This window comes from Melozone crissalis, unplaced genomic scaffold (assembly GCF_028551555.1).
Source record: "Melozone crissalis strain CALT ecotype California unplaced genomic scaffold, PUWL_Pcris_2 ptg000082l_1, whole genome shotgun sequence".
Lineage (NCBI taxonomy): Eukaryota > Metazoa > Chordata > Aves > Passeriformes > Passerellidae > Melozone > Melozone crissalis.
Genome location: NW_026535859.1, coordinates 329,212 through 353,357, shown reverse-complemented (window position 1 = coordinate 353,357; position 24,146 = coordinate 329,212). Strand labels below are relative to the sequence as shown.

The 24,146-nt window shown below is 56.9% G+C and overlaps 1 pseudogene; it reads right to left on the bottom strand.

Moving 5' to 3' along the window:
• The window catches only part of LOC128946676 (zinc finger protein 850-like), a 78,779-nt pseudogene extending 55,771 nt beyond the window's left edge, over positions 1-23,008 (bottom strand).
• Positions 23,009-24,146: the final 1,138 nt, after the last annotated feature.

The following is a 24,146-nucleotide window of genomic DNA, read 5'->3' as shown; positions in this document are numbered from 1 at the left end:
CAAGGGCTAAATCAAAGGCACAAGGGTCTTGGGCTCTGTGTCAAAGTCTCTGAGCCCTCTGACAGGGTCTCGAGTCGTGCAGGGCAGCCAGAGGAATTTCCTGGCTTCCTACATCATGCTATGGTGTAAGCCTCCTTAGCCAATCATGCTATGACACACAAACCTACAGCACTGCATCTAAACTTCTTGTTTACCATTGTAACTACTTTGATTTTTTCTAGATCTTGAACTCTAAATCTCCTACCTTTCCTCCACTTCAACTTTCCTCCCTGTGTCTCTGCTATAAACTAGAAATCCGCATTCTTGCTTCTAGCACCTAAGTTTGGGAGCCCTTTCCACGGTCTCCGATCAAATCCTGTGTTTAATTCCAAGCTTTGCTGACAAGACCAAAGGTCTGAGATTTCCCTGCATTTGGGTTTCCAACAACACTGATGCTGTTCATTCCAGAGTGCCCGGGATGCGTCTTGCAAGTCAACTCTGGCAGGAACAAGGCGGCTGCCGGGGGGCTGCTTGTGGCCTCTGACAGCCCATTGCTCAGGGCTTGCCAGCGCCCCAGCTCCTCAGGGGCTGCCCCAGCCCGGCCAAGCTGCCCGGCAGCAGCGCCGCAGCCCCACCGCAGCTCCAGAGCAGCCCCATCCAGAGGCACCTGGGAGCCCTCAGCAAGGCAGCCAGCAGCACACGGGCAGGAGGACACGGCTGGCGCTTCCTGCCTGGCACAGGGCTTGTGGCCATCTCCAGGCACCGCTCTGGCAGGGATCCCCACAGCCCCGGACCCTGCCCAGCTGCTCTGTGGGCAGCACAAAGGCTTCAGCAGAACCACCACAGGCCAAGGGGCTTCTGGCCATTTTCCCTGCAGCACTGCATGCCTGGGCAGCTGGCTGAGCGCAAGCACCCTTTTCCCCCTCCTCCCCTATGCCCTACGGACCCTGGGCAGGAAAAGAAAGATCCTGGGAGTCTGTTTATTGGAACACATTCTATATTTACATAGTAAAGGAAAACAAAAGAAGAAAATAACAGTCTTGAAAACAAGGAAAATCCCCGCTGGCTCAGGGCCCAGCAGACAGAGCCTCTGGGATCATCTCTCCACAGAGCTCCAGCAGCAGAGGCCGCCAAGGCCTGAGAGACGAAGCCTTTTTTTCCACGCCCTGCGGAGCCGATCTTCCAGGTCCTCCAAGATGGAATATCAAATTGTAGCTTCTGCCCTGAGAATGTGTAAAGTTTGAAGAGCGAGGCTTCTGACAGAAAGGCTGATGTCATCTGCCATTTCTTCAAGGGCTGCAAGAGAGAGGAACAGAATCACGGTCAGACACCGGATCGGCGGGCAGCAGAGGAGAGCCCCCTGCCAGGGCCATCCCAGCCGGCTCTTGCCATGGCCAGGAGGGAGCAGGGAGCAAGGGGATCAGCCCGAAGCTGCTGGCCACCAATGGCCCATGTGGCCCTGAACTCTCAGTGTGCTCTGCCCACGGGAGCAGAGCCCTCCGCAGCCGGGGCAGGGCTTGCAGCTCCTCCTGGCAGTCCCTGCTGTCAGCCCGCTGCCCTCACTCACTCACCAGTGCAGATCCGCTGCAGCTCTTGCTGCTGCCCCCTCAGGTGCCGCCCGGCCATGCCTGTGAACACAGAGCCTGTCACGGCTCTTGCGAATAAGAAGCTTTACTAGGCCAATATTCAAGCAGCAATCAATTTATTATGTAATATGGTTAAATATGAGCAATACAGCGCTGGTGATGGTGGGGGAAGTTTTCCCTACAACTGCACACCAATAATTGAGGCTTACAGGTATTTATAGGGGTACTCATCAGCTTTTTCAGCAGTTTCTATTTTGAATTTTTACTCATCAGGAGTTTCTATTCCAAATTTTTATGTCACAATTCTATACACGATTGTGATTTAGTTTTTCTCAGGATGTATCTCAAAGGAGTATCCCCAGATGGTAGGGGTCTGGTTTCTGAAAGAAGAAAGACGAATCCCATCTGGTGGAGTCCAGCTCCCCAGATGTGTGTCCACCTTTTAATTGCAGAGACTATAAATCTAATAACAGTGATGTCCAGCTTGCCTTGGTTGAAACCATAAATCCTTGAGGTGATGTTCATCTTCCTTTCTCAAGCTGTTTTTCTCTGCTTCAATAAGGCGTGAGATAAGCATGTTTCCTTTATATGTATCCTAAAGCTATAGTTTCAAGGACACCAGCAATATTCTAAAATCAAACTTCAAAAGGTTATTATTGCAGAACTATTTAAGGATTAACTACAAGCAAAAAGCAACATCCTTAACGCTTTAATTCCAGTGCTCCTAAATCAACTAAAGATAATTGCAAACAAAGGATAGGTTCAAAGGCCTTCTTCCACGCTTTGCTTTCCTCAGTTATTATTAGAATTTGCAACTGTCCCATTGTCGGTCTCCACACATATCGCAATCACAAATACCCGCATTGCCTGTATGTACCTGACACGAAACACAGCTTTGTATTTCACACCCCCAGCTGCTCCCTGCCCTGGGCCGTGCGGGCCGGCTCGGCCGGTGCTGGGCACAGGGAGCACCCGGCCGAGGGGCAGAGCCCGCGCCGAGCCTCCCCTGTCGGTGCTCCCCGCAGCTGCTGCAGGACAAGAGCCGAGCGGCCGAGCACCTGCACTGGGCCCTGCCGCGCCTGCAGAGCCCACAGAGGCCCCTGCGAGAAGCGGCCGTCAGGTTCATTGCTGAGCCCCGAGCCCGGCGCCCCTCCCTGCCCCCGGCCCGGCTGCTGCCCCCGGCCCGGCTGCTGCCCCGGCTACAGCGGGAGCCGCGCCCGGGCCGCTGCAGCCCCGCCCGCCCTGGGCGCTGCCGCCGCCCTCCCGCAGCCGTGCCCTGGGGCGGCAGGGCCCGGCAGGAGCCCTGCCCGGGAGGAGGGCGTGCGGCCGCAGGGCTGGCAGAGCCCGTGTCGGGCAGCTGTGCTGCCTGGGGCCGCCACATGCTCTGTCTTGCCAGGGGTGGCCGGAGTGCTCGTGATGGGGCAGCAGGAGGAGCTCCAGGTCCTCACTGAGGGTGAGTCAGGGCAGCCGCGTGGCAGCGAGCACTGCCGGGCGGGGCAGCTCCAAATGCCGGCCCCGCAGCTGCAATCCCTGCCCGGGCTGCCGAGGGCTCTGCTGCCTGTGCGGACGAGGGGCGGCGGGGACAGAGCCCGGAGAGCTGCCCGGGACACGTGGGGGATCCGTGGCCAGCACCTTCCGGCCGAAGCCATGGCAAGAGCCAGCTGGGATGGCCCTGGCAGGAGGCTTTCCTTGGATTCCCTCAATCTGGCCTCTGACCTTGGCTCTGTTCCTCTCTCTTCTAGCTCTTCAAGCCCTGAAGGAAGACGAGAGTCCATCGTGCATGAGCAAACTGCTTCAGATGACCTTTGACAGAAGATCTTCAGGACTTTGTTTGTATGGTGGATCAGATGTACCAGCGTCCATTAGCGATTTCCAGTGCCCATTGAAGATGGGAGCACCTGCAGAGCAGGATGGACCCGCTGGAGCTCCAGGCACAGCTCTGGCTGCTCACAGCTGAGCCTGTGCGAAGCTGCAGGAGCTCCTGCCATCTCTCTCCCTGTTGACAGCTCCTTCCCTTCCCTGCAGCCCTCAGGCCCTGCCCATCCCCTTTTCTGCCTCCCAGCTCACCCCTTACCTTCGCTTTCCCTCAATAAACTGTTTGTGTTTTGCACTTTACCCGCGTCTCCATGGAGCTGAAGCGGCACAAAACCTGAGCCCGGGGACACGCAGGGCCCTGCTGCCCTTCTCCTCCGCGCTGTGTTCCGTGCACGGACAGATAGGAACAAGGGCAGCTCAGGCTGCAGAGGTCCCTGTCCCGCTGCTCCCGGGGCCATTTCCAGCCAATCAGAGCGTTTGTCGCTGATGACTCATCAGTTGCCAGGAGCGGAATTTGGGGCGGGGGGAGGTGACCCCGGGGATGGGGATGGGACGTGCGGGGGCAGCCGGGGCCGCACTGGTGGCACTGGGGGTGCTGGGAGCCCCCCCGGCCGCGGGGGGAGCGGAGGGCTGGGGGAGAAGGGGGGCCCCAAATTAACCCAAAGGGGGGTCGGGACTCCCAAAGGGAGCAGGAGGCGCCTGGAACCCCCAAAACCAAGCACGGGGGAGGGGACTGGGGACTGGGGGAACGATGCGGAAGGGGCGGGAGAGCGGGGGGAAGGAGGGGGAGGGGGTACCAAACAGGATCAAGCCAACTTGATGTGGCTGCCTTCAGAGGGGGATGGCAGCCAAAGGTAGCCAATGGTAGCCAGAGCTTTTTCCCAGTCCGTGTGATCCCAGTCTGCGCAATCCCAGTCCATATAATCTCAACCCAGTTTATCCCAGTCTGTATCGTCCTGGTCTGTATGGTCCCATTCCATATGGTCCCAGCCCATATTTGATCCCAGTCCATACTTGATCCCAGACTGCGTGGTCCTGCACACACGCCCAGGGTCTGGAATTCCAGTTCCCAGCCAGGAAAAAATGTTCGTGCCCTTGAACTTCCTTCCTATCCTCTCAGAAAAATGCAATAAAATTATAAACAAAAAAAAAAAAATTAAACTGAAATTAAATACATTATTATAAAAATACAATATAAAAATCTCAAGTCTTCTTTACAATACTCCAACAATGATTCAACCCAAACCAACAACTATTACTATAATATTACCAATGCATATAAATAAACAAATTATATACCAAGAAATACATTTGAAAGTTTTAACTCAATAACTAATATACTTTAGATAAAAAATATCTAAAATAACTAAACTACAATCTAACACACCTTAGGAAAACAATTCATATTACAAATACACTAAACACAAAACCAAACACCACTATAATTTTTCATACATTTTAAGCAAACAATTAAACTTTAATAACATCCTTAAGTACTCCTGAACAATTAATTTTTTTTTCAAACTTCTAATTTCGGGTGCATGGTTTTATTTGGATCTTGGTTTTTGGATTGTTTGGGTTAGATGATTTAAAAAATGAGATTTTTAGAGGAATTTAATCAGCTGAGAAGGCAGCACTCTGCAAACAGAACTGACTGAAACTGAATGGGATGGAAATAAGTAACTCTCAAAGTTTTCTTTGCTATCAAATACATCCCACCCAGCCACCCCACACAATCCCCATCCCACTGCTCTAAATTGGGATCCCATTTCTACCAATCACCTCCCAACCCCAACTCACCCTGGTGGTGGTGGAATCAAGTGACTCTGGCATGGAACTGAGTTTTTGTGAGGCAGGAATAAGCAATTTGAGGTGGGATTGAGCCCTGTTGGGTTAAAATTCAGTTGTTTTCAGTGGGATTTGAGTGGTTTTGAGGTGACAGATTGATCCCTCTTGACTTTTGGAGAGCAAAGACATGGAGAAGAGAAAAAAATTTAAGCCAAACCAAAAGAAGCAGCCAGGTGTGTTCCCAACATGGATCACAGGGAATGTGAGTGACCAGGGCTGTGCCCAAAGTGCCTCCTCCAGTGGGGGATGGAGCTGGAGCAGCACATGAAGCTCTTCTCGCACTCAGGGCACTCACAGGGCTTCCCTTAGTGGTGCCTCCGTTGGTGTTTGGTCAAGTGAGAGCGCTGGAGAAGATCTTCCCACACTTGGGACACTTGTAGGGCCTCCCACCAGTGTGGCTGCGCTGATGGTAGATCATGTTAGAGTGCTGGGTGAAGCCCTTCCCAAATTCCTTACACTTGTAGGGCCGCTCCCCAGTGTGTATGCGCTGGTGACAGATCAGGCTAGAGCACAAGGTGAAGCTCTTCCCACACTCCCACACTCGTGGGGCCGTTCCCCAGTGTGGGTCCTCTGGTGCCTGATCAGGTGGGAGCTCCGGCTGAAGCTCTTCCCACATTCCTCACACTCGTGTGGTCTCTCCCCAGTGTGGATGCGTCGGTGCCTGACAAGACTGATATTCTGCCTGAAGCCCTGCCCGCAGTCGGGGCAGCGGAAGGGCCTCTCCTCTGTGTGCGTGCGCTGGTGCTGGAGGAGATTGGAGCTGGTCGGAAACCTCTTCCTGCATTGATCACACTCGTAGGGCCGTTCCCCAGTGTGGGTCCTCTGGTGCCTGATCAGGCCAGAGCTCCAACTGAATCTCTTCCCACATTCCCCACATACATAGGCTTGTTCCCCAGTGTGGATCGCCTGGTGCTGGATCAGACTGAAGCTCGTCATGAAGCTCTTCCCACATTGCCCACACTTGTAGGGCCGTTCCTCAGTGTGAATCATTTGGTGGCGGATCTGGTCAGAGCTGGATCTGAACCTCTTTCCACACTCCCCACACTCGTAGGGCTGTTCCCCAGTGTGGATCATCTGGTGGCTGCTCAGGTAGGACCTGAGTTTAAAGCTCTTTCCACATTCCCCACAAACGTGGGGCCTCTCTCCACTGTGGGTCCTCTTGTGGCGATTCAGGCTGGACCTGAAGCTCATCCAAATTCCACGCACATGTGGGGCTTCTCCCCATCATGGAGCTGCTCATGGAGCACCAGCTTCGAGCTCTGGCTCGATTTCCACCTGCCTTCCCGGCCCAGACTGGCTCTTTCCCCCTCAGATCCCCGCCAGCTGCGTTTGCAGCCCCTCCTCGTGCAGCATCTCCAGGGCTTTTCCTCCCCGTTGGCTTCCTGCGCCGTGGAGCCGCTCAAAACGGCCTCTGCCCCCAGGTTCTGCCGCGGGCATTTGTCCTCCCTGCTCTCCATGCTCAGCTCCTGCTCTGGGGGAGGAAGGACAAGGACAGGATGGGATTTGCCTCCGTGCCACAGGCAAGGGCAAGGAGATTCCCCCAGGGCTGTGCTGCAGCCAGGGCCGTGCTGGGCTGGGAGATGGAGCGGCACAGAGGGGCAAAGGGGCACTGACTTCCTCCTCACCTGCCTCAGTGCCCCGGGGAATCTTCCTCTTCCTTGCAGCCTGCCAGGGATTGGAAATAGGAAATTCTGGTTTGGAGGAAAACAAGGGATGAGCACAATGTCTTCGAAGGTCCCTCTCCTCAAGTCCATCTCTACAAATCACCGGCCATGTGAACTATTGAAATCCCTCCCAAACACCAAGATTCAGCCCTGAAAAAGCCTCCCAGGAGTTTCCCATCCATGGTCCCTCCCCTTTGGTGTTCAGGGTTTCCCCCCTGTCCCAGCTGCTGGGGTCACACTTGGATTGGGGGTCCCCCTTCTCCTCGGTGCCCGCCCTGCCCAGGCTGCTGGCAGTCCCAGCAATGCCAAAAGCTCCCCCCTTTTCGCTCTCCCCATTTCGGGATGCCGGGGCTCTTTGGGCTCCTGGGCTCCCTTCTCCCCTCATTCTCTGCTCTGGGCTGCAGCAGCTCCAAGGAGTCCCCCCTGCCCCTCTCCAGGCTCCCGCCAATGGTGGCGCTCCCCCCTCTCTGGGCTCCCCACTTTGGGCTCCTGGGGGACACAGGGCTCTGCTCCTCCAGGCTGCCTCTGCCGGCAGCTGCCACGGGCACTCCCGATGTTCCCCCGAGGGGCCTTTTCCACTCAGCCTGGACTCCTTCATTCTCCAAACATCCCTCCAAAAAACCCAACCGACCGACCCCCCCCTGGGATATCTGGGGCGAGCTCCCCCTCACCACGCATCTACAGGATGGGGGGAAGATGATCCCACACGTGACGGCTGCAATTTCAGAGAGGGCTCGAGCTTGTGGTTCCTTCTGCTCACCCTAGATCCGTCTTTGACCCTCCTCTTCCTCCCGCTCCTCCTCTGTCTTATCCCCACCTCCTTCTTCTCTTCTATCCTGCCCCTTTATTCTTCCTTCCCCTACTTCTCCCTAACCCCACCTACATGTTCTCCTTCATCCCTGCCCTTCCCTCCCTCCTCCTCCTCCCCCAGCAGCAGCCACACCCTCGGTACCCCGTTCCCGCAGCCCTCGCAGCCTGTGCCACGAGCGGGGATGGAGCCGGGACAGGTCGGGATGGGCAGCGCGGGGCTCTCGGCTGCTCCCAGCCGCTGCGGGCGGGGGGAACCCGGCCCGGGCCAAAAGAGAGGCAAACTGGGCAAACTGGGGGCTGCACATCCAAACTGGGCCTTGCTGGGGACCCTGCCTGGCCACTGCCAGCCCTTGGGGCTCCTCTCGGCACATCCGCCAGGGGGGACGCACACAGGGCTGGGGGATCCCAGCAGTGGCAGCACTGCCAGGGACTGGGCTGCACTGGGATCGTACTGGGAGTGACTGGGAATGCCTGTGAGCATGCTGAGGGACACTGGGATATACTGGGAGTCTCTGTTAACCATGCACGGGTGATTGGAACCACACTGGGAACAGGTGGGACCATGCTGGGGAGAACTGGGACCCCATGCTGGGGGTACCTGGGAGCGAGTGGGAGTGACTGGGTGTACACTGGGGACAACTGGGCATGACTGGGACCACGCTGGCAGGGACTGGGATCATCTATGGATTGTTTGGGACTATACTAGGGACAACTGGGATTACACTGAGAGGAACAGGGATTGACTGGAACCATGCTGAGAGCTACTGGGATCCTACTGGGACCTCAGTAGGAGAAGCTGGCCAATGCTGGGAGTGACTGGCATCATACTGGATCATACTGGCAGCCACTGGGACTGCACTGAGGGTGACTGGGAGTGGCTGTGAGTAACTGGCATTAGGTCGGAAGCAACTCAGGGCAACTGGGAGTGACTGGGAACATGCCCAGAGTAACTGGGGTACACTGGGAGGGACTGAAACCACCCTGGGGGTAAATAAGAGCAACTGGGATACACTGGGAGGGACTGAAACCACACTGGGGGTAAATGGGAGCAACTGGAACCACACTGGATGATCATGGGAGCAGCTGTGCCCATGCTGGGATCATACTGGGATCCTATGGGAAATGGCTGGGATCATACTGGGAGTGACTGGGAAGGTGCTGGCTCCAACTGGAACCATACTGGAAGCGACTGGGAGCAACTGGGCCCCCACTGGGAGTGCCAGGGAGTCACTCTGAGCATGACTGCAATAACACTGGGAGTATCAGGGACTGACTGGGGTCATACTGGGGGTGACTGGAACCATACTGGGAGTGACCACTGATCCTGCTGGGGTCATCCTGGGAGCCACTGGGATCACACTTTGGGCAACTGCAAGAAACTGGGATCATGCTGGTGGCTACTGGGAGGAACTGGAAAGACTGGGATCATTCTGAGCTAACTAGAACTGTACAAGGCACACTGGGATATGCTGGGAGTGTCTGTGACCACACTGAGGGGGCTGGAAGCACACTGGGAACAGCTGGGACCATGCTGGGGGCAACTGGGAGTGAGTTGGACCATGCTGGGGGCAACTGGGAGTGAGTGGGACCATGCTGAGAGGGACTGGGACTATTCTAGAGACAACTGGGATCATACTGGTTTGACAGTGACAGCAGCTGGATCCATACTGAGTGAGACTGAGATCACACTGAGGGTTCTTGGAATCATACTGGGATTGACTGGGAGTGGCTGTGAGCAACTGGAAAGAAGTGGGAGTCACTGGGAGCAACCTGGGGGTGGCTGGGATAGAGTGGGAGAGACTGGGAATCACTGGGATTATATTGGAGGCTCCTGGGGTCATGCTGGCATTGACAGGGAGCAACTGGGATCACACTGGGGGCCACTGGCATCAGAGTGGGAGTGACTGCGAGTGATTTGAGTTACACTGCAAGTGACCAGGATCATGCTGGGAGTGACTCGAGTTACACTGCAAGTGACTGGGATCATACTGGGAGTAGCTACAATCGGACTGGGATTGCAGGGGGTGTGACTGGTCCCTGTCTGGGGGGTGCTGGGACCTGCCAGGCGCATGCTGGGAGCCGACTGCGCAGCCACTGGAAGAAACTGGGAGCAACTGGGAATGGCTGGATGCAGCTGCAGCAGCGGCAGCTCCCCGGTGGCCCCGTGCTGGTGCCGCTCGTGGTGCCGGCTCTGGCTGTGCCGAGATCCCGCTGGAAGGGGCTCCCAGCCAGGGACCCCATGGACACCAACCGGGGGAACCCCGGGCCGGGCTCCGACAGCGCCACGGGCAGGGAACGCAGGGACAGGAGAACGGGGGGGACACAAAGATTTGGGGTCTGGGGGACACAGGGGGAACCAAAGGGGGAACCAAAGGGAGAGCTGGGAGAGCAGGGAACGGGGTTTGGGGGTTCCAGGACTGAGAAAAGGGGAGGCTGCGGTGGGCAGAGGGGGGACGGGCTGGGCTAAGGGGGTTCCTGCATGCAGGAAAGGGAGCTCCAAGGGTCCCCAGTGTCCCCATTCCATGCAAAAGGTGGGAAAAGCCAGGATGGCTGGGAATAGGGGTCCCGGGTGTCCTCGGTGTGGAGGAGGGGCTGAGGAATGGGAAAGGCAGGAATTGGGGTCCAGGGGGTCTCTGGGGGAAGGAAAAGAGGGCTCTGGGGGCTGGGAGAGGCGGGATGGCCGGGAAGCGGGTGCGGGGGTCACTGGTGTCGGATAAGGGGGTGCAGGGTGGATCCCATGCCCGGGAATGGGAGCGCGGGGCGATCCCGGGACCCAGGAATGGGGGTTCAGGGCCCCCCCGGTGATCCGGGATGGGCGATCAGACAGTCCCGGTGCCGGGGGTGCCCCTCAGTTCTCGCCGCAACCCCGGAGCCCCAGGAGCGCCCCCAGCCCCAGCGCTGGAGCCATCGCGCTGCTCCTCCTCACTCCCAGTGTGATCCCAGTACGGTCCCAGTAGAACTCAGTCACCCGGGAGCTGCTCCCAGGATGATCCCAGTACAGCCCAGTCACTCCCACTGCTGCCATCCCCCCCACCCCTCGCTCAGTTCCGACCTGGCCCGGCTCCATCCCCGCTCCTCCCGCCGGCTGCGACGGCTCCGGGACCGGGGCAGGAGGAGGAGGCAGGGAGGAAGAGGCGGAGCGGCAGCAGGAAGCGGCGGGAGCAGAGCGCGGCCGGAATCGGGCGGCTCCGGCGCTGCCTGAACTCCGGACCCCGGGAGCATCGCCCCCCATCCCGCAGGTGCCCGGGGAGGTTCCCCCCTGTCCCAGCTGCTGGGGGTTACCCTTGGACTGGGGGTGCCCTGTCCACTCGGTGCCCGCCCTGCCCAGGCTGCTGGGAGACCCAGTTGGCTCCCAGCAGGGCCTGGTAGCTCCCAGTAACCCCCAGTCAGGGTCCAATCACACCCACTCTAACCCCAGTAGGATTGTAGCCACTCCCAGTATGATCCCAGTCACTGCCAGTCTGATACCAGTGCCCCCAGTGTGATCCCAGTTGCCCCCTGTCAATGCCAGCATGAGTCCAGGAGCCTCCAGTGTGATCCCAGTGACTCTCTGTCTCTCCCAGTATATCCCAGTCACCCCCCGCATGCTCCCAGTCACTCCCGCTTTCTACCAGTTGCTTTCAGCACAATTCCAGTTGCTCACAACCACTCCCAGTCAATCCCAGTAAGATTCCAGACACTGTCAGTGTAATCCCAGTCTAACCCAGCATGGACCCTGCTGCTCTCACTGTGATTCAAGTTTGATCCCTTTTGCCCCCAACAGAGTTCCAGTTGTTCCCAGTTCCTCCCATTATGATGCCAGTTAACCTGACATTAGTCCCAGTCCCTCCCAGCAGGGTCCAATCATGCCCAGTTGCCCCAAGTGTGGTCCGAGTTGCCCCCAGCAAGATCCCAGCTGTTCCCAGTGTGGTTCCAGCCCCCCCCAGTATGGTTACAGGCATTCCCAGTACATCCCAGTTACCCCAGTAAGGTTCTAGTTACCTCAGAATGATCCCAGTCTTTCCCAGTAACTCCCAGTTGCCCCAGTTATAGTCTCAGTCTTCTCAGCATGGTTCCAGAACCTTCCAGCCGATCACAGTGGCTCCCAATATATGCCCATTTTCCTCCCAACATGGGCCCAGTAGCTCCCAGTAATCCCCAGTCAGGTTCCATTCATGCCCAGTATAATCCCAGTATGACTGTAGCCACTCCAGTATGATTCCAGTCACCTGCAGTCTAATCCCAGTTGCTCCCAGTCACTCCCAGTCTGATGGAGCGCCCCCAGTGTGATCCCAGTGGCTCCCAGCATGGGCGCAGCTGTTCCCAGTGTGCTTCCATCACTCCCCTATGGTTACAAACACTCCCAGTATGGTCCCAGTTGAAACCAGTTGCCTCTCTTATAATCCCAGTCACTCCCCATATGATCCCAGTCCCTCCCAGCATGGTCCCAGCTGTTCCCAGTGTGGTTCCAGTCACACCAGTATGGTTACAGACACTCCCAGTATATCCCAGTTGTCCCCAGCATGTCTGTGGTCATTTCCAGACACTGCCAGTGGCCCCAGTAAGGTGTCAGTTCTCCCAGTATGATCCCCCATTCATGCCCAGTATATCCCAGTTGCCTGAAGCATGCATCCAGTCCTTCCCAGTTCCTCCAGTTTGCTTGCAGCATCATCCCAGTTTCTTTCAGTTGCTCCCAGTAGCCCAAAGTGTGATCTCAGTCACTCACTTTGACCCCAGTTTGATCCCAGTAAACTCCAGTTTGATCCCAGTCACATGCCAGCCCTCCCAGTGTGGTCCCAGTTGCTTCCAGCATGGTTCCAGTTGCTTCCTAGATCAACCCACTCAGTCCCAGTATGATGCCATTTGCTCCCAGCAGGTTCCCAGTTGCTCCCAGTCAGGTCCAGTATGGGGGATGATGTGCAGGGTGTGTTCCCAGTAACTCTCAGATCCTCCCAGTATTAGTCCACTCCCTCCCAGTATGATCAAAAGATGAGCCCAGTGTGCTCCCAGTCCCTGCCAGTATGAACCAGTTGTGCTCCTCATGGTTCCAGTTGCTCTCTTTCACCCTCACTTTTGTTCCAGTCCCTCCCAGTATCTCCCAGTGTAGCCCAGTTCCCACCAGCATGTTCCCAGCCACTCCCAGTTGGGTTTTTGAGGGGATGTTTGGAGAATGAAGCAGTCCAAGGCTGAGCGGAAAAGGCCCCTCGGGGGGACATCGGGAGTGCCGGTGGCAGCTGCCGGCAGAGGCAGCCTGGAGGAGCAGAGCCCTGTGTCTCCCAGGAGCCCAAAGTGGGAAGCCCAGAGAGGGGGGAGCGCCACCATTGGCGGGAGCCTCAAGAGCCTGGAGAGGGGCAGGGGGGACTCCTTGGAGCCGCTGCAGTCCAGAGCAGAGAATGAGGGGAGAAGGGAGCCCGGGAGCCCAAAGAGCCCCGGCATCCCGAAATGGGGAGAGCGAAGAGGGGGAGCTTTTGGCATTGCTGGGACTGCCAGCAGCCTGGGCAGGACGGGCACCGAGGAGAAGGGGGACCCCCAATCCAAGTGTGACACCAGCAACTGGGACAGGGGGGAACCTTCGAACACCAAAGGGGAGGGACCAGGGACGGGGACCTCCTGGGAGGCTTTTTCAGGGCTGAATCTTGGTGTTTGGGAGGTTTTTCTGAAGCCCAGGTGTCCTGTGACTTATAGAGATGGACATGGGCAGAGGGACCTTCAAACTCAACGTGTGTTGGGGAAGATGAAACAGGGAAGCCTTATAAATATGATTGTCTGGCAAAAGATTTTGATAATATGGAAAGTCTAAGCAAGACTAAGAGGAAAGCAAGCTTTTAGATACCTTAGTTAGTGAACAATTGGAAAACAATGGTGTGGCCCAACTGAAGGTAATCCCCTTTTGATGAAACATTTCCCTCTGCTTGCAGACAGACCCAGGGGTCAGAGCAGACCCTACTAGCTCAGCAGGAGGAGTCCAAAGAGAAGTATTTATGGTTTGAAATATAACACAGTATGGTGATGTAATGACTTTTATAGGCTGTATGTAAATGCTATCGGATTTATATCTTGCCCTAGATTGGTTAGTGAGAAATAGAATATTCAACAGCGAAGAATATTTATTGTATTGTAATGGGAACCTTACTCTCTTACACTCCTACCCTCTTACTCCAGAATTTCCCATTGTCAACCCCAGGGAGGCTGTCAGGAAGAGGAAGATGCCCCAGGACCCTGAGGCAGGTGAGGAGGAAGTCAGTGCCCCTTTCCCCTCTGTGCTGCTCCATCTCCCAGCCCAGCACGGCCCTGGCTGCAGCACAGCCCTGGGGGAATCTCCTTGCCCTTGCCTGTGGCACGGAGGCAAATCCCATCCTGTCCTTGTCCTTCCTCCCCCAGAGCAGGAGCTGAGCATGGAGAGCAGGGAGGACAAATGCCCGCAGCAGAACCTGGTGGCAGAGGCCGTTTTGAGCGGCTCCACGGCGCAGGAAGCCAACGGGGAGGAAAAGCCCCGGAGATGCCGCACGAGGAGGGGCTGCAAACGCAGCTGGCAGGGATCTGAGGGGGAAAGAGCCAGCCTGGGCCGGGAAGGCAGGCAGAGATGGAGCCAGAGCTCGGAGCTGGTGCTCCATGAGCAGCTCCGTGATGGGAAGAAGCCCCACACATGTGGGAAATGTGGGAAGAGCTTCAGGTGGAACTCCAACCTGATCAGGCACCAGAGACCCCACAATGGGGAAAAGCCCCATGAGTATGGGGAGTTTGGGAAGAGCTTCAGGTGGAGCTCTAGCCTGATCCTGCACCAGAGGACCTGTTGCCTTCTGGTATAAGGCAAGGCGACCTGGTTCTGAGGAAACGGCATAGCGACCCACTCTCCAGGGTCGCTTGGGCCAAGGAGCAAACAAACACCAATGTGGTGGACGGTCCAAAGGCCTTTATTATCTCATCTCATGGGGTTTTATAATCTAGGGGGTCTTCTACGTCAGAGGGGGGGTCTGTCTTTACCATCTATGGTTAGTATGGAGGTGAAAGTTACTGGGTAGGGAATGGAAAGTTGCTGGTATTCGGTTTAGGGAGGCTACATTCCTATGTTAATTTCTTATCTAAGGGGAACAGGAGTCCTGCCTTCCCGTTACATCACGAGATCTTCCGAACGCCTGTCCCTATCTACCACATCTGCCCCCCTCTTTTTCACAAATGAATGAGGTCGTCATATATATAGGCACTGAAGTGAGGTATAAGGTTGTAGTTCGACAAGGGAAAGTGGTTTGGTAAACCTGAGTAAGTTTTTGCCAGGCAAGTTTAGAAAATCTTGTGACTGGCAGTGTTCCCTGGTCGAATTCACAGCAGTTGTTGCCGGCCTATGAACAGGATGTTGGCCCGTTCTAGGCGGGTCTGAACGAATGAGACTGGCTTGTTCAGCAGGCATGGTCCGAAGGTAACAGCTAAAAGTAGCATTGCCAATGGACCTATTAGGGTAGAAATTTGGGTGGTTAGCCATGGTGATTGATTGAACCAGGACTCGAACCAACCCTGTTGGGCTTCCCTGTCTTTCTGTCTCTGAGCCAGTCTGTTTCGGAGTTCTGCCGTGGAGTCTCTTACGACTCCCGTGTGGTCTGCGTAGAAGCAGCACTCCTCTTTCAAGGCAGCACACAGGCCTCCTTGCCACATGAACAGGAGGTCTTTGTCTGAATGGTACAGGACCCTAGGAAGAATCAGAACTTGGACACAAAAGTCGTTAGAGTCATTGAATTTGGCGAGGAACACACAGGGACGCACTCCAGATCGCTGGCAAACCCACATCCCAGATGCGGATGGGACTACCCTCTTATTGTTTTTCCTGTTGGGCTTGACAACTTTGGTGCAGACGTTGCCTTTCTGCCTAGCTAGGGTTGCATTGCCAAAGCATCTGCCCTGGCCTGTGACTTGACTCAGGGTGATTCCTTTGCGAGGGTTATCCCATCTGCACTGGTGAGGGGCGTCGGCTGTGGAGTAACTGAAGGGAGTGTTTAAAGCGACTCCCTCTTAAAAGGGGGGTTTGACATCGTAACAAAACCAGCAAGATTCAGTTAGGTTAGGGTTGGATGCGTTCAGGGATAGAAAGGTAGCTTCTAACATACAAAGGATTGGGTCTGAGTCCGACGGGGCTGAGCGGCCTATCTGAAAGGCTTCTGCATGGCTAGTTGGGATATTGGTGACCTTTGTGGGCAAGGCTTTGGGGTAGGTCGTGTTTCTCCCTTTCTGCGTGCTTTTAATCACTCTGTTGGGTCCAACCGCTTGGGGTGCCGACGGTTGGAGCCTGATAATTTGCACATTCACCCTCTCTTTCAACCCTTGAAGGACTACTGTCCACAATCTGCCTATGGCCCAACTAGGGTGATCTGGCTGCAAAGCCGTCATGTTACGGCCAGTGCATTTCCAAATTTTAGGGATTTTATGGCAGTTTTGATAGAAACTTCCCTGGAGGAAGACAGGTGTTTTGCAGCCGATGCGTGCCCAGGTGAACTGTAAGAATTTGTCTGGCTCTTGTGGATCCCACCCAGGCCCCGACGGTCTGGCATCTGTAACTATGGTTTCGCAGCCCCAGTGCCCACAATATCCCCACCCTGGGTGATTGCAGTAGCTTTTTCCTTCGTTTGAAGCTGGGCACCAGTAGGATAGGTACGTGTGTGTGGCGTGTGGGGAATGGGGGTCTACCTTTGGTCGTCCTGGAAACAGGTTGGTGATGCGGAGCACGAAGGATGGGGCATTCGGTGTGGTGATTTCTTTGAGCACCTTGTCGCTACTAAGGTGTCGCATGACCCACCTGAAGGGCCGATGGGGGTAGTGGTCTGGGCTGGCTTGCCCTCTGGCAACAAGCCCCAACAGCAAAATCACACAGAAACACCGTTGATGTTTGGATCCCACCCGTGCGGGTCTCCCGGGGGCTGCCTGGCGGCTTGGTGGTCTGTCGCTTTCCTCTGGAATGGGGATGTACGCATCACGAGGACGTCCCACGAGCATGTCCTGTAAACAGAAACTCGCAACTCTCGTCAGCCTCATTCTGCTCGTTGTGAAGGTCGGGCTTGATTGACTTAAGTGGACACCACCTGATTTTGCCGTCCTTTTTGACAGCTGCGTACCCCCTCCCCGTGAGCATCAGCCTTCAGCCCTGTTCCCATTCGCCTAGCTCATTTCTAATTACAACCTGCGGGCCCTCCTCTAGCGCTCGGGTGGCCCAGTGTTTTTGAACAGGACTGTTTGTTTCATCCCCCCCTAGGGAATTGATTCAGTGCTAGCAAAGCGGTTACCAACATACACGCCTGATCTCCTGGGGGAATGGAATTGGCAAAGCCCTCTGCTTTCACCAACACTTCTAGCCTGCTTTTCAGGGTCTGATTTGCTCGCTCAACTATGGCCTGCCCGGCACTGTTATACAGGATACCTTGCACTAATGTGATGCCCCATTATGAGGCAAATTCTTGCACTGGTTTGGAGGCAAAATTGGAACCATTGTCAGTTTTTATCTGCTTGGGGATACCAAGCCAAGCCATGGCTGTCAGCCAGCGCTGAATTGTGGCCTTGGAGTTAGTTTTGTGGTGCTGTGTAGCTATGATCATTCCACTATAAGTGTCCACTGTCACTGCAAGCCATGCTCGGGGCTTCAGCAGTTGACACAAGGTGAAGTCTGACTGCCAGATCTCTGAAGGCTTGAGACCTCTCAGGTTGACCCCGCAGGTCCATAGGGGTGACTTTTGGCAATGAGGGCAAGTGGCTACCACATGTTTCGCGTCCGCTGTCGGGATTCCGCATCTCTTCGCCAGTGCTTTGGCTCCGATGTGGAGCAACTCGTGCAGTTGACGAGCTTCCTGCAACGTCCATACGCCTTTTGCTGCGGCGTCTGCTTGGTCGTTGCCAGTCTGGAAGTAACCTTTGACTGGGTTGTGGCTGTTGATGTGAATGACTGACACGGTGCCCTGTCGCGAGGAGAGTGCTTCTTCCAGCATTAGGGCTGCTGCAGATGTTGACACTCCTGGTCCTGCCATGGCTAGGCAAAGCCTTGCCACGAATATAGAGTGCGTTACAATGTTGAGGTGTTCTTCTTGGAAGAGTCCACACGCGAAGACGACTGCTGCTGCCTCCAGTTGTTGCACTGACAATGTGGGGTCACGTGCTTTGACGCAATGCCATTGCTCTCCTGCCTGCCACACTGCTGTTGCAGTTGAAGTCATGGAGGAAGCGTCTGTGAAGACCGTTGGTCCCGGCTGCGGTCGGTCCATGGCCTTTGGCGGTATGTCCATGTCGACAATGGTCAGCAGCTGAGTCCAGGGTGGTCTGGAGGAGTAGGAGATTTCTCCTCCGAAGCTGGTGAGAGCAAGGGCTAGGTGCTCCGATATTGTGGCTGACTCCGTGGTCGGCTGCTTGTGGAAAGGAAGGTGGATGCTTGTCGGCTCGGTTCCTAGGTGTTTCAAGGCAAGTTTCCTGCCTTTCATGATGAGGTTAGCGATGCATTCGATTCCCGGGGAAAATGCACAAGCAGGTCTTCCGAGGACAACCCGTTGGATTGGTCGGGACTTTTCGGGAGGTCCTTGGGCCAGTGCTCCCACTCCCCCCTTTGGTGTAAAGTGGACGTATAGGTCCAGCGGCATGGCTGGGTTCCACCTGGCAAGTATGCCAGTGGACATCTGGCTTTCGATGAAGTTGAGGGAGCTCGTTGCTTGCCGTGTCAACTCCCGGGACTGCCCTCCCTCTCTGTTCACTGGAGGGACTTCTTTGAATTGCCAATGTCCGGGCCAATGTGCTTGGGGAAAAATCGTGCAGTCTGATCCCGTGTCCGTCCAAAACTGAAGCCCTATGACGTGGGGATCCTGACTGCCATAAAGCCGGCATGTCCCCCCCACCATCAGGGGCTCCTTCCCTATTTTAATGGACAGGGCCACCCAGGGGTCCCACTTTGGGGGGCACACTGCTGGTCCTGTGGCACCGGCACGGCTTGTGGCGGTAGGGGGTGTGTAAGTACTGCTGGCGGGGGTGCGAAACTGACTGCTCCCTGTGGGGGCATGGGGTACAGGGGTCCCCTGCCCCACTGGGGGTTGGCATAGATGGGCCGTCTCGCATTCGCAGTGGGAGGAGGCTGAGTATGGCCCGCGCGCCCCCTCCCTCTCCCGTTTCCCCGGGGCCGGGATCTACAGTCCCTAGCGAGGTGTCTTCCCGCAGCTCCAACACATCCCTCTCGGGCGTGCTTGGAGTGGGGGTGCTGCCAGGGAAAGCTGTGCCGGCTGGGGACAGCTCACTGAGTTGCTGCCCTTCCCCAGAAGCCTGGGCTAACGCGGTTGTTCTGCCACTCCTGCTTAAATACAATCAGCCCCGACCCATCAAAAAGCATGCGGCTTATTTGCATAATATCAAAAGGGAGCAGATCGTCATTGCTAAAAAGGCAACCCACAAGAGTGGATACTACAGCTGAGCTGATCCCTTTTTCTGAAATCGCTTTGACAATCGCTTGTACATCTTTGGGGTTTACTGGGGTATATGTCCTTTGTTGGTTTCCCTGCGCTCCGGTGACCCTCACCGGGAAAGCGTGTATCGTGGCTGCCGGTGCCCAGTCCGCACAAGCTATTTTTATTTTTCCCCAATCGGTGAGTTTGTGTTGCGATTGTTTCCTGATATTGCTTAAAGCTTTATTCGGTTTCGCTTGAATCCGCATTAACTCTGCTCTCTCGGCTTTCGAGTCCCAGCTGGGCTCACTCGGCTCTTCTGAGCTGTCTGAGCAGCTGTTACTTAACTCTGAGCCAGAAGTTGACTGCCGGTACATTTCCGGCGCTCCGTGCCGTTTTGTGCAGCTTCGACCCCGCTCCTCCCTTCGGGGGTGGTGCCGCTCCCGCCCCATGGGCTTGCCCTGCCTCCCGGAGGGAGGGATCTATCCCTTATATGGTAGTAGCGTTGGGCGCGGCTCTTGAGCGAATATGCGCTCTTTGTCGCTCGCCCGCACATGCGCGCTTGCGGGGACCCGTGGCTCTAGACCGAGCAGGCGCTCTGTGCTGGTCTCCCGCGCATGCGCATCTGTGACTACTCGCGCCTCCGGGGTTTCCCCGCCGCGGACTCGCACGTTCCGCCCATCCCCTAGGTCGCTGGCACCATGTTTTGCCGTATACGGCAGTGGCGGCGCAGCCGCCCGCGTGTCTGTGCTAGCCGTTTTCTCGGCATCTCGGGCTTCTTTTGTGAGTTCCCCCCAAAAGGACCGCACACGCTGCTTTGCCTCCTGCACCGGATCGGCGATCGGCAGGGGAGGGACGGATAAAGAAACCGCGGATTTTTCGGGAGGGTTCCGCAGGGGGGCTGGGACCCGGCGGGCTCCGCGGGAGGGTCGAGGGTCCCCTGGGGGCTCCGGGGGGTCTGGGCTCAGGCTCGGGGAGAGGTGGAACGCGCCCGGCCCACGCGTATTCCCGCCTTCAATGAGATCGCTCTCAGAGGCGGTTTGCATCGCAGCCCCCACCCCCAGCTTTGGTGTAGCTAATAAACACGTACGTGCGGCTTTCCACGTCTCCTGTTCTTCTAACGCCTTGCGTAGGGCCTCTTCTACTTTCCCCCACGTTTTGAGGCTTTTACCACTGCCTGAGGACTTAGTGTCCTCTGCTAAGGCGGCAGTGCATTTCTCCCACACTTCCGAATATAATATAGCTACTGGACGTTCGATCGTCCCCAGCTCTAGGAGCCTTGCAATAGCAAGATTAAAATTCCTGAGCTCACATTTAATTCCCCATTGCTCATGAGCCTGACTTACGACCTTCGCTGTGGCTTCCATGGCCAACGCGGGTCTGGGGGTGTCCCGCCCGCTACAGTCGGTCCCGCTGCTGCAGCTGCTGCCCTCTGTCCAGGTGAATCCCGTTCCCCGAGCTCCCTCCCGGGTGTCGGCACCAGTTGTTGCCTTCTGATATAAGGCAAGGCGACCTGGTTTCGAGGAGCAGCACGGCGACCCAAAACTCTCCAGGGTCGCTCGGGCCAGAGAAGCACGCAGACGCCAATGTGGTAGACGGTCAAAGGCCTTTAATGTCTCATTTCATGGGGTTTTATAGTCTAAGGGGTCTCTCTATGTCAGAGGGGTCTGCAGTACCATCTATGGTTAGTAAGGAGTGGAAAGTTACTAGCACTACTATCTTTAGGGGGGCTACATTCCTGGTTACTTACATTCCTGGAGTGATCTCTTATCTTAGGGGATTAGGGGAAAAGGAGTCCTGCTGCTCTCCGTCACATCACGTGATCTTCCGATTGCCTGTCCCTATCTACCACAGTTCCGAACATGGATCACAGGGAATGTGAGTGACCAGGGCTATGCCCAAAGTGCCTCCTCCAGTGGGGGATGGAGCTGGAGCAGCACACAAAGCTCTTTCCACACTCAAGGCACTCACAGGACTTCCCTTACCGGTGCCTCCGTTGGTGTTGGGTCAAGTTAGAGCGCTGTGAGAAGCTCTTCCCACACTTGGGACACTCGTAGGGCCTCTCACCAGTGTGGCTGCGCTGGTGGTAGATCAGGTTAGAGTGCTGGGTGAAGCCCTTCCCACAATCCTTACACTTGTAGGGCCGCTCCCCAGTGTGTATGCGCTGGTGACAGATCAGGCTAGAGCGCAAGGTGAAGCTCTTCCCACACTCCCCACACTCGTGGGGCCGTTCCCCAGTGTGGGTCCTCTGGTGCCTGATCAGGTGGGAGCTCCGGCTGAAGCTCTTCCCACAATCCTCACACTCGTGTGGTCTCTCCCCAGTGTGGATGCGTCGGTGCCTGACAAGACTGATATTCTGCCTGAAGCCCTGCCCGCAGTCGGGGCAGCGGAAGGGCCTCTCCTCTGTGTGCGTGCGCTGGTGCTGGAGGAGATTGGAGCTGGTCGGAAACCTCTTCCTGCATTGATCACACTCGTAGGGCCGTTCCCCAGTGTGGGTCCTCTGGTGCCTGATCAGGCCAGAGCTCCAACTGAATCTCTTCCCACATTCCCCACATACATAGGCTTGTTCCCCAGTGTGGATCGCCTGGTGCTGGATCAGACTGAAGCTCGTCGTGAAGCTCTTCCCACATTGCCCACACTTGTAGGGCCGTTCCTCAGTGTGAATCATTTGGTGGCGGATCTGGTCAGAGCTGGATCTGAACCTCTTTCCACACTCCCCACACTCGTAGGGCTGTTCCCCAGTGTGGATCATCTGGTGGCTGCTCAGGTAGGACCTGAGTTTAAAGCTCTTTCCACATTCCCCACACACGTGGGGCCTCTCTTCACTGTGGGTCCTCTTGTGGCAATTCAGGCTGGACCGCCACCTGAAGCTCATCCCACACTCCATGCACGTGTGGGGCTTCTCCCCATCATGGAGCTGCTCATGGAGCACCAGCTCCGAGCTCTGGCTCGATTTCCGCCTGCCTTCCCGGCCCAGACTGGCTCTTTCCCCCTCAGATCCCCGCCAGCTGCGTTTGCAGCCCCTCCTCGTGCGGCATCTCCGGGGCTTTTCCTCCCCGTTGGCTTCCTGCGCCGTGGAGCCGCTCAAAACGGCCTCTGCCCCCAGGTTCTGCTGCGGGCATTTGTCCTCCCTGCTCTCCATGCTCAGCTCCTGCTCTGGGGGAGGAAGGACAAGGGCAGGATGGGATTTAACTCCGTGCCACAGGCAAGGGCAGGGAGATACCCCCAGGGCTGTGCTGCAGCCGGGGCCGTGAATGGGAAATCCTGGTTTGGGGAAAACAAGGGATGAGCATGTTGAGTTTGAAGATCCCTCTGCCCATGTCCATCTCTACAAGTCACTGGACACCTGGGCTTCAGAAAAACCTCCCAAACACCAAGATTTAGCCCTGAAAAAGCTTCCCAGGAGGTCCCCGTCCCTGGTGCCTCCCCTCTGCTGTTCGGTGGTTCCCCCCTGTCCCAGCTGCTTGGGGTCACGCTTGGATTGGGGGTCCCCCTTCTCCTCGGTGCCCGCCCTGTCCAGGCTGCTGGCAGTCCCAGCAATGCCAAAAGCTCCCCCCTCTTCGCTCTCCCCATTTCGGGATGCCGGGGCTCTTTGGGCTCCCGGGCACCCTTCTCCCCTCATTCTCTGCTCTGGGCTGCAGCGGCTCCAAGGAGTCCCCCCTGTCCCTCTCCAGGCTCTTGAGGCTCCCGCCAATGGCGGCGCTCCCCCCTCTCTGGGCTCCCCACTTTGGACTCCTGGGGGACACAGGGCTCTGCTCCTCCAGGCTGCCTCTGCCGGCAGCTGCCACCGGCACCCCCCGGTGTCCCCCCGAGGGGCCTTTTCCGCTCAGCCTTGGACTGCTTCATTCTCCAAACATCCCCCCAAAAAAAACCAATGCAGGGACCCCCACCCCAGGATATCTGGGCCGAGCTCCCCCTCCCCAGTCACCATCTCATGGGTGGGGGCTGTGAATTCAGGGAGGGTTTGGTGGTGCTGAGGCACCTAAACCTGCACTGTCTCCCACAGGAGCGGCCAAGGGAACAGTAGGGCTGGGGGCAAGCCACAAGGAAGGACTACCACAGCCACATTCCTGGATTCACTCCTCCACCAAGGAGCTTGCAACCTGGAGGGGATATCCCACAGGAGAGCAGCTCCGTGTCACACCCCCAACAGCTGCCCTGCTCCAGGGCTGAATCCAGAGCCCGTTTCTGCCTGCCTGAGAGCACAGAGGGAGCTGCAGGACATCTCAGCTCTCCCTGGATCCTTCTCTTCTCCAGGTGAGCAACCCCAGGTCTCCCAGCCTAGCTCCAGATCAGAGGGTCTCCAGCTTTTGGAGCATCTCTGGTGCCTCATGTGGACTAGATCCAGCAGCTCCAGATCCCTTCTGTGCTGGGCCCAAATGCTGGGGCAGCTCTGCAGGTGGGGACTCACCTGAGTGGGGCAGAAGAGCAGAATCCCCCCCTTCTCTGCTGCCCACACGGGGGCGCAGTCCAGGCGGAGGGGGGGCTTCAAGGCTGGGACTTCCTTCTACTTTCCTCGATCTGCCTTTGTCCCTCCTCTTTGTCTTCCTCCCACTCCTCCTCTTCCATCCCTCCTTCTCCTCCTCCCTCAGCCCACCTCCTTCTCCTCTTCTATCCCTTCTGGCTCTCGTCCTTCAAACTTCCCCTTCCCTCCCTCCTCCTCTGCCCTAACCCCTGCTCCTCCTCCCCCTTCATCCCTGCCCTTCCCTCCCTCCTCCTCCTCCCCCAGCAGCAGCCACACCCTCGGTGCCCCGTTCCCGCAGCCCTCGCAGCCTGTGCCACGAGCGGGGATGGAGCCGGGACAGGTCGGGATGGGCAGCGCGGGGCTCTCGGCTGCTCCCAGCCGCTGCGGGCGGGGGGAACCCGGACCGGGCCAAAGGAGAGGCAAACTGGGCAAACTGGGGGCTGCACATCCAAACTGGGCCTTGCTGGGGACCCTGCCTGGCCACTGCCAGCCCTTGGGGCTCCTCTCGGCACATCCACCATGGGGGGACGCACACAGGGCAGGGGGATCCCAGCAGTGGCTGCACTGGGACTGGTTTCTACTGGGAGTAACTGGGCATGACTGG